Source organism: Geotrypetes seraphini, chromosome 2 (assembly GCF_902459505.1).
Source record: "Geotrypetes seraphini chromosome 2, aGeoSer1.1, whole genome shotgun sequence".
NCBI lineage: Eukaryota > Metazoa > Chordata > Amphibia > Gymnophiona > Dermophiidae > Geotrypetes > Geotrypetes seraphini.
This window is the reverse complement of record NC_047085.1, coordinates 187,252,976-187,261,254: the sequence shown is the minus strand read 5'-3', so window position 1 is coordinate 187,261,254 and position 8,279 is coordinate 187,252,976. Positions and strand designations below refer to the sequence as shown.

At 40.4% G+C, this 8,279-nt stretch overlaps 1 long non-coding RNA gene across 2 annotated transcripts in view; it reads left to right on the top strand.

Annotated features, from left to right (window-relative positions):
• Positions 1-526: 526 nt before the first annotated feature.
• Positions 527-8,279, top strand: part of LOC117355730 — a 138,448-nt gene continuing 130,695 nt past the window's right edge. For both annotated transcript variants that reach the window (XR_004538444.1, XR_004538443.1), the window contains exon 1: positions 527-745. This is a non-coding gene — a long non-coding RNA (uncharacterized LOC117355730). The remainder of the gene's footprint in view (positions 746-8,279) is intronic.

The following is an 8,279-nucleotide window of genomic DNA, read 5'->3' as shown; positions in this document are numbered from 1 at the left end:
GCAGACAAGCAATTCTGTGGTCTAGTTTTATCCAATAGTGTGATGGAATATTTTCAATGTCATATTTTGAGAGGTCTCTAATGTTCTTCTTGTGAAAAGTTACTGTGATCTTGCATGTCAAAAGCTCATGGTCGCTTCCACAGTCAGCTCCTGGTTTAATGCTTGCAGTCATAACTGCAGATTTCTATCTCTGTCCTACACAGATGTAGTCAATTTAATTTTGATACATGCCATTTGGAGAGGTTGTGGTACGCAGCCTATGCCTGCTAGGTGTGTCCCTAGTGCAGAGCCCTGTTTAAAGGCCAACCCTTCCCCCAGTGTTACTGATAAACCTTTTTTTGATTCTCCTGATGCTATTTCTCCCTTACTCTCTAGAGGGAGTCAGAGAGCACGAGTGCAGAGCGCCCATCCCCCTCTCAGGCCCAGGGTTGCTGATAGGAAATACTTCCCACCTGAGGGTTGGGGGGGGCTGCAAACTAGTTGCCCAGAGAGGAAAGCTCCTAGGAAGTCAGTTAAAAGGAGGAGAGGCACAGGACAGGTAGGAGAGCTCAGGGCTGGGAGATACTGATGGCAGTTCTCCACTGGAATCTATGGAGCTGATGGAAGCCGGAGAAGAATCTGCTTTGAAGGAGAATGAAGAACCTCAGGCCATGGAAATTGACCCGGATTCATCTGCTGCTCCAGTGAGTGAGATTCTGCCAATGGAAGTTTGCTTCATGGAAGGCAAGCCGCTTGGGGAATAAAAGTGAGTAGCTGTGACCTTATTGTATGAAGGACTTCCAAGGGTATGTTATGCCTTGTAGGAGCTTTAGAAACCAAGAGCTCCAGAAGATTGAAAAGACTTTTGTGAAAGTTTTTTTTTTTGTGTGTGTGTTTCTCTTACATGAGAAAGGACTGTTACCAGCCCAGGTAGGGGGGTTCGCCTCACGTATTTTGTGGTGGGATTGTGGGCCTGTTTGGCAGTATATCACCAAGTGAAGCGCACTGCCTGCCCAGTATTCAAGCTGCTGGGATAGTCACAGCAGTAGCTCTGACTAGTGCTGCAATAGTCAAGTTTAAAAACTGTTTGTATTTTGAATGTTTTGTTTTTTCGTTGCATTGCATGGAAATGAGTAGGGCTGAAGCCAATAGCCTTCATCTTAGAAAAGACTTGAACTGGGACATTTCCACTTTTTGGACAGTTTGCTGTTTTTTTTTTTTTTTTACTGTTTTGAGACTTTTTGCTAATCGCAGAAATATCCTGACAAGCTTTATGTTTAATACCAGTGCAAGAATAAATCCTGAGTTTGGTTTAAGTAACTACCCTTACCTGGTGTGGCAGTATTTTTCTTCTGCTATTATTTTCCTTGTGCAGCTCACTGCGGCTCACAAGAGCACAACTCCCGTGTCCCAGCCGCTCAGGGCCCATTGTCCTGAGCCGGTTGGTGACAAGGTCCACGTGAACTGGCGACATTTGTGGTGTTGAAAATGTGTATTCATGATTGGCCATTGGTTCACTTTGCAAAACTGTACTGTTATCAACAACTTCATTTCTTTCAACTATGCTGTGCTTTCCAACCACCATCCCTAGGGACCCAATCTCTAACATTAAGTTCCCAATCCTCAGAGACAACACACTGGGGTCAAAGCAATCATTTCCACAATGATTAACATGCCACTTCATCACAGGATCTAATCTTATATTATATTATAAATACTTATAAATATTTTTAAATCCCCTTGATGTAAATACATTACATTAGTGATTTCTATTCCGCAAATGCAGTTCAAGGTGGATTACAAAAGAAGTTATCTGGACATTTCAAGAGGAATTGAAGAGTAGATTGATTAGCTACAGAGAATTGGGATGAGTCTTGCAGTGTTAGTTTGTCTTCAAGAATGTCTTACATAGGATGGTTTTTATTTCTTTTCTAAACTATTTGTAGTCTGTAGTCATTATCAGTAAATTGGAGAGTTGGTAGTATAGTTTTGCTGCATGAGTGGCTAGAAGGCCGTCGTACAGTTTTTTTTTGTTTGATGTCTCTGATTGGGGGATGAGTGAACGGTTTGTGCATTCTCCTGTGTCTGGTTGAGGTAGTTTGGATTAGGCGGTTGTTTAGGTAGGCTGGGCTGTCTCCGTTTTATGGTTTTAAATAGTAAGCAGTTGAGTTTGAATTGTACTCTTGCTTGTATTGGGAGCCAATGTGAATCTAGGTACGCCGCCGTGATGTGGTCATGTTTCCTCAGTGAATAGATAAGTCTTAGCGCTGTGTTTTGAACAGTTTGTAGTTGTTTTATCATGGTTGTGGGGCAGGGGAGATAGAGTATGTTGCAGTAGTCTAGAAGACCCAGGACTAGGGACTGGACCAAGAGCTGGAATTGTGTTCTGTCGAAGAATTTTTGAACTTGCCTTAAGTTTATCATGACCCCAAATGATTTTTGTATTGTTTTGTTGATTTGTAGTTGCATGGTACAGCATCTATTAATTGTCATTCCTAGAAGTTTTAGAGTGGGTTGTATAGGGTATGTGATTGAGTTTATATATATATATATATAAATAACGTGATTTTAACATTACATCATGCCCTGCTAAAGAGATTTGGGCAATCAAAGGGCACATCCCCCCAAATTACTAAGGCTTCCATATTCCTAAAGTTCGGTGAAAGACCACTAAAATGTAGCCAATGACTAACACAGAGAAAACTTGCAACTAATTTTACAGAAGCCACTTTGGTACAAAGGGAACATAAAAATAGTTTCATAAATAGTGTTATAGACACCAAATTTTTAAATAACAGTTGTACTTAGTTTAATTTATGGTCAGTTTTGGGATAGCTGTCAAGAACTCACCTCAGAGAACAAAGTAATATTAATTTATTAGAAAGTTTGAATAATTTTTGAACATGCACTTGGAGCAGGGGTGTCAAAGTCCCTCCTCGAGGGCCGCAATTCAATCGGGTTTTCAGGATTCCCCCAATGAATATGCAGGAGATCTATTAGCATACAATGAAAGCAGTGAATGCAAATAGATCTCATGCATATTCATTGGGGAAATCCTGAAAACCCGACTGGATTGCGGCCCTCGAGGAGGGACTTTGACAACCCTGATTTGGAGGAAAGATGAGGATATATATATAAATAACGTGATTTTAACATTACATCATGCCCTGCTAAAGTGATTTGGGCAATCAAAGGGCACATCCCCACAAATTACTAAGGCTTCCATATTCCTAAAGTTCAGTGAAAGACCACTAAAATGTAGCCAATGACAAACACAGAGAAAACTTGCAACTAATTTTACAGAAGCCTTTGGTACAAAGGGAACATAAAAATACTATTTGTGTATACTCTAAAAGAAATATTTAAAGAACGAAGAAGCTGACAAATGGGATCAAATAGACATTAAATAATGTTGTGGAGAGAGAGAGAAAGAACAGAACCCTGTGGCACCCCGTGACAAACTTCACATCAATCAACTCCCCACCTAACAGAACCACTGTCTTCGATTGATGACATAGAAATGGAACCAAGTTCTCTATTCCAATATCCTCCAGCACTAAACTAAATGTGACTATATTCAGTGTGGCCGAAAGATCAAGAAACACAAATAGGCAGTATTTTGGGCTTCCGAACCTTTCAACAAGGAGTCCATCAATTGATTAATGTTTGAAATTTATGGTCCTGGACCTGGAACCCATGTTGTAACAAATTCAAAACTGTATTATTTTCCAGAAATAATATGATATGTGGTGATAACTGGAACATTCAGAAGGTGGTAAACAGCTCTGCTTTAACACAGGACAGGAAGAGCAATATTTAAGGTCTTGGGTAAGACACTAGAATTCAAAGGCAAATTTACTAAGTCTGTCACAAAGTTAGCAATAGTTGCTCTGGCAAGTCTCATGTAAGGTAGCAAAAGGGTCAAGAGGAGACATTGAAGATTTAATATTGTGCAGCACCTACACCTCTTTTATCTATAGCCAGAATGGTAGGAGCCCCAGACTATTTTTTTTCACAGATGTTTCTGTGATGCTGCTGTTATTTTAGCTGCGTTCAAAGGACCCCTGAGGAAGGCAGAATACTGGCAAAACATGGCCCGTGTAGGGTCAGACCACTACAACACAGTGATTACATCTTTCTGTATTGTGTTTGGCTTGGACCCGTGCTCTTCAATATCTTTATAAATGACCTGGACATTGATATGACGAGTGAGGTGATTAAATTTGTGGACGATACGAAGTTATTCAGAGTAGTGAGGACATGAGGGGATTGCGAAGATCTGCAACGTGACGTAACCAAGCTCAAGAAATGGGCATCGACATGGCAAATGAGGTTTAACATGGATAATTGTAAAGTGATGCATGTCGGTAATAAAAATCTCATGCACAAATGCAGGATGTCCGGGGCGGTACTTAGAGAGACCTCCCAGGAAAGAGACTTGGGAGTTCTGATCGACAAGTTGATGAAGCTGTCCACGCAATGCGTGGTGGCGGCGAAAAGGGCAAACAGAATGCTAGGAATGATAAAGAAGGGGATCATGAACAGATTGGAGAAGGTTATCATGCCACTCTACCGGGCCATGGTGCACCCTCACCTGGAGTACTGCGTCCAGCACTGATTGCCGTACATGAAGAAGGACACGGTACTACTTGAAAGGGTCCAGAGAAGAGCGACTAAAATGGTTCAGGGGTTGGAGGAGTTGCCGTTCAGTGAGAGATTGGAGAAACTGGGCCTCTTGAAAAGAAGAGACTGAGAAGGGACATGATCGAAACATTCAAGATACTGAAGGGAATAGGCTTAGTAGATAAAGACAGATTGTTCACCCTCTCCAAGGTAGGAAGAACAAGAGGGCACTCTCTAAAGCTGTAAGGGGATAGTTTCCATACAAATGCAAGGAAGTTCTTCTTCACCCAGAGAATGGTAGACTACTGGAATGCTCTTCCAGAGTCTGTTATAGGGCAAAACACCCTTCAGCGATTCAAGACAAAATTGGACAAGTTCCTGCTAAACTGGAACGTACGCAGGTGAGGCTGGACACATTTAGAGCAATAGTCTTTGACCTGAGGGCCGCTGCATGAGCAGACTGCTGAGCAGGATGGACCATCGGTCTGGCCCAGCAGCGGCAATTCTTATGTTCTTATGTTTATTATTATTATTATTTTTTGTGATATTGTATTTGGTAAAGGCATCAATAAATCATTCAATTTTTCTCTTGGAAGTCTGGTTCCACACTTTTTGGTCTTGAACATTTCGTACTTCTTGTGGTTCCTGGGTCCATCACTGTGGAGGTCAGGACCGTCCTAGGGACCTAGACTACTCCACTGTGCTGTTTTTTTGTTAGAGCAGCACCTTCATGACCATATCTAATTCTACATCAGTCATAGAAGCACTGGTGTAATTATTTCCAAGTATTTGCAACAAATGAAGACCCAAATTTCAACTTAAGAAAAATTGCAAATTGCTGTACAGTGACTTAACCTACCTTACCAGTATTCTTCAGCTCCTGGTTGTCTGACCACATAAATAATTCAGATAACTCTGACAAAGCTTTTTCAGTGTTTTCATTAAAATATTATTTTTTACATCATCCTAAAGAGCACAGAAATATAGAAACAGAGGAAATTAAAGCATATAAAGATCATGTGGCCTATCCTGTCCTCTCCTTTATAGATCTTATGCATTTGTACTTGCTTATGAGTTGCTTCACAAATATCATGGAGCATTATATCTGATTACTATAGCCCCTCAATTTAAAAACAATAGCAAAATTCTGAAATACTGTAGAGTCCCACAATGCAACCAGCTCATATATATCCTTTGGAGCACATTCCAAAAATGGCCAAGTGTCCTGAAACTTTTCAATATCTACTATACTATGTCAATTAAATTGATGAAAATGCTGTGGTACAACCCATTCATTACATTACATTACATTACAGATTTCTATTCCGCCATTACCTTTTGGTTTGAAGCGGATTACAAAAAGAGTTATGGAAGAAGGGTTACAACGCTAGATCAGAGAAGGTTTCCAAGAGAGGGAAAAGTAGGATCTGGGGTTAGGGAGGGGATGGTAAGAGGGGGGTTAAGCTTTATCATAGTATTAAGCTTTATTCACTCTTAAAATAGTTGATAAAGAATTGTATGATGGTCTGACCTAGAACATGCAATATCCTAATTTCAGAGTAATTTTTTATCTTTCCATATACACTGGGAAAAATAATAGTACTGTGTTTGGGTGTACATCCCATCACCTGGAACCCCGGAAGAGAAGCAAGCCTCCCTTGTGAGAAACCATTATCGGAAGACATCGTGGGTATAGGACTAAGGACCAGAATTCCCTAAAGAGAATTTGCATTCTAATTTGTATATAAAAGAAAGGATTGTTTCCTGAGACATCAACTCCAAAAAGAATGAAGGACATTTAGGAAAAGAATTAAGAACTGCCTCAGATTGGTTGGAAGTCCCTTGTGAAAAATATTTAAAGGATCTCGGTCCATGAAATGTTGTCCTCACCTTGACCAATATGGGGGTCTGATGACAAGACTGGAAAGTTGAAGTTTGTTAGGAGTTCTCAGGTGACCCTCAGTAAGAGAAAGAATCCTGACATGGCCAGAGCACGGCCAAGTGCCTGAGTGGCCAGTGATGACCAAAGTGACCCAGAAGTGTCCAGAAGATCAGAGGTGGTAGGATGATTGGAAGTGACTGGACTACCCAGAAGGGCCAGAGGGACTTGAGCTGTCTATCCAACAAGGTCCAAAATATAACACCCCTCTCCTTCTGTGTCTCAAAATCAACTTTTTGATCAAAAAGTAGGGATTACATTCTAAGGCCCCCTTTTACTAAGCCACAGAAGTAAGTGCCACTTGGCAAATGCTCTAAAGTCCATTCAATCCCTATGGACGTTGGAACATTTAACATGTCAGCCCGCACTATTAGGCTTAGTAAAAGAGGGGGAAAGTAAAATATTTTCATTGGATTTTGAAAGCTTAATCCAATCTACCTGAATACTGAAATTGCCAACTATAACCATATTTAGGGCCCCTTTTATAAAGCTATGGTAGTGAGTCCTGCACAGCAAATTCCTTTGGGTTTTGTTGCATTTGCTACACTGGGAATTGCTACCATAGTTTTGTAAAAGCCTCTCTTAAAGAACAAAGGAATATCCTATACTATCATATTTTAATGCATATAAGCCGTAACTTATACTTGTTTTTTTTACATTTTGCAGCTAATACAAGGGTGTGGTTTATACAAGGTCCAGTTTACAAGAATGTAAAAATTGTATGCAAATTTTATACATGGCTGAATCATGCTATTACATGTAAAGTGTGTGTGTGGGAGGGAGGGGGCAGGGGGGGGGGGGAAACACGTGGAATGTGCCTGGCACATGTGCACAAATATTTTGTGATAAGCGCAGCTATTATGCACATGCCCAGACAAAAATGCAAGTGTCATCTGTGCTGTTCTTCTGCACCTAAATAAATATTCAAGGTAGATTACAAATACAAAGAGTTAGACTCAGACCTTAGAATTATAAGAAAGTTCCAGAAAACATGAGTGGAGTAGAATGCATAGACATAAATTACTTGTTTACACTTTGCATCAATACTAGGATTAGGGGGCATGCAATGAAACTACTTACTAGTAAATTTAAATCAAACCAGAGAAAATATTTATTCACTCAAAGTGTATTTAAACAATGGAATTTGTTGCCAGAGAATGTGGTGAAAGCACTTACCCCATCTTTTATTAAAGTGCGCTAATCGAATAAGCGCGCACTAAACACTAACGCATCCATAGACTAACATGCACGCATTCGCATTTAGTGTGCGCTAAATTGATTAGTGCACACTAATCGGTTAGCGCACCTTAGTTAAAGAGGGCTTTAGTTTAGCAGAGTTTAAAAAATAGGTTTGGATAATTTCCTAAAAGAAAAGTCCATAAACAATTATTAAGATGGACTTGGGAAAATCCTCCGCTTATTTATAGGATAAGCAGCACAAAATCTGTTTAACTCTTCTGGGATCTTGCCATGTACTTGTGGCCTGGATTGACCACTGTTGGGAACAGGATACTGGGCTTACTGGATTTTTGGTCTATCCCTGTATGACAATTCTTATGTTCTTATGTTCACAATCCTGATCTCGTCTCTCACAGAAAACACTCTCTGATCACTTCTGAAGTACAAATTACATACTCCCGTACTCCCTCTACCTATGACCAGCATCAGATGCCATTCTCAGGCACCCCCACTTCTCAGAAGGCCATCAACTGCTAATGCTATCCAATTGATTCTCCTA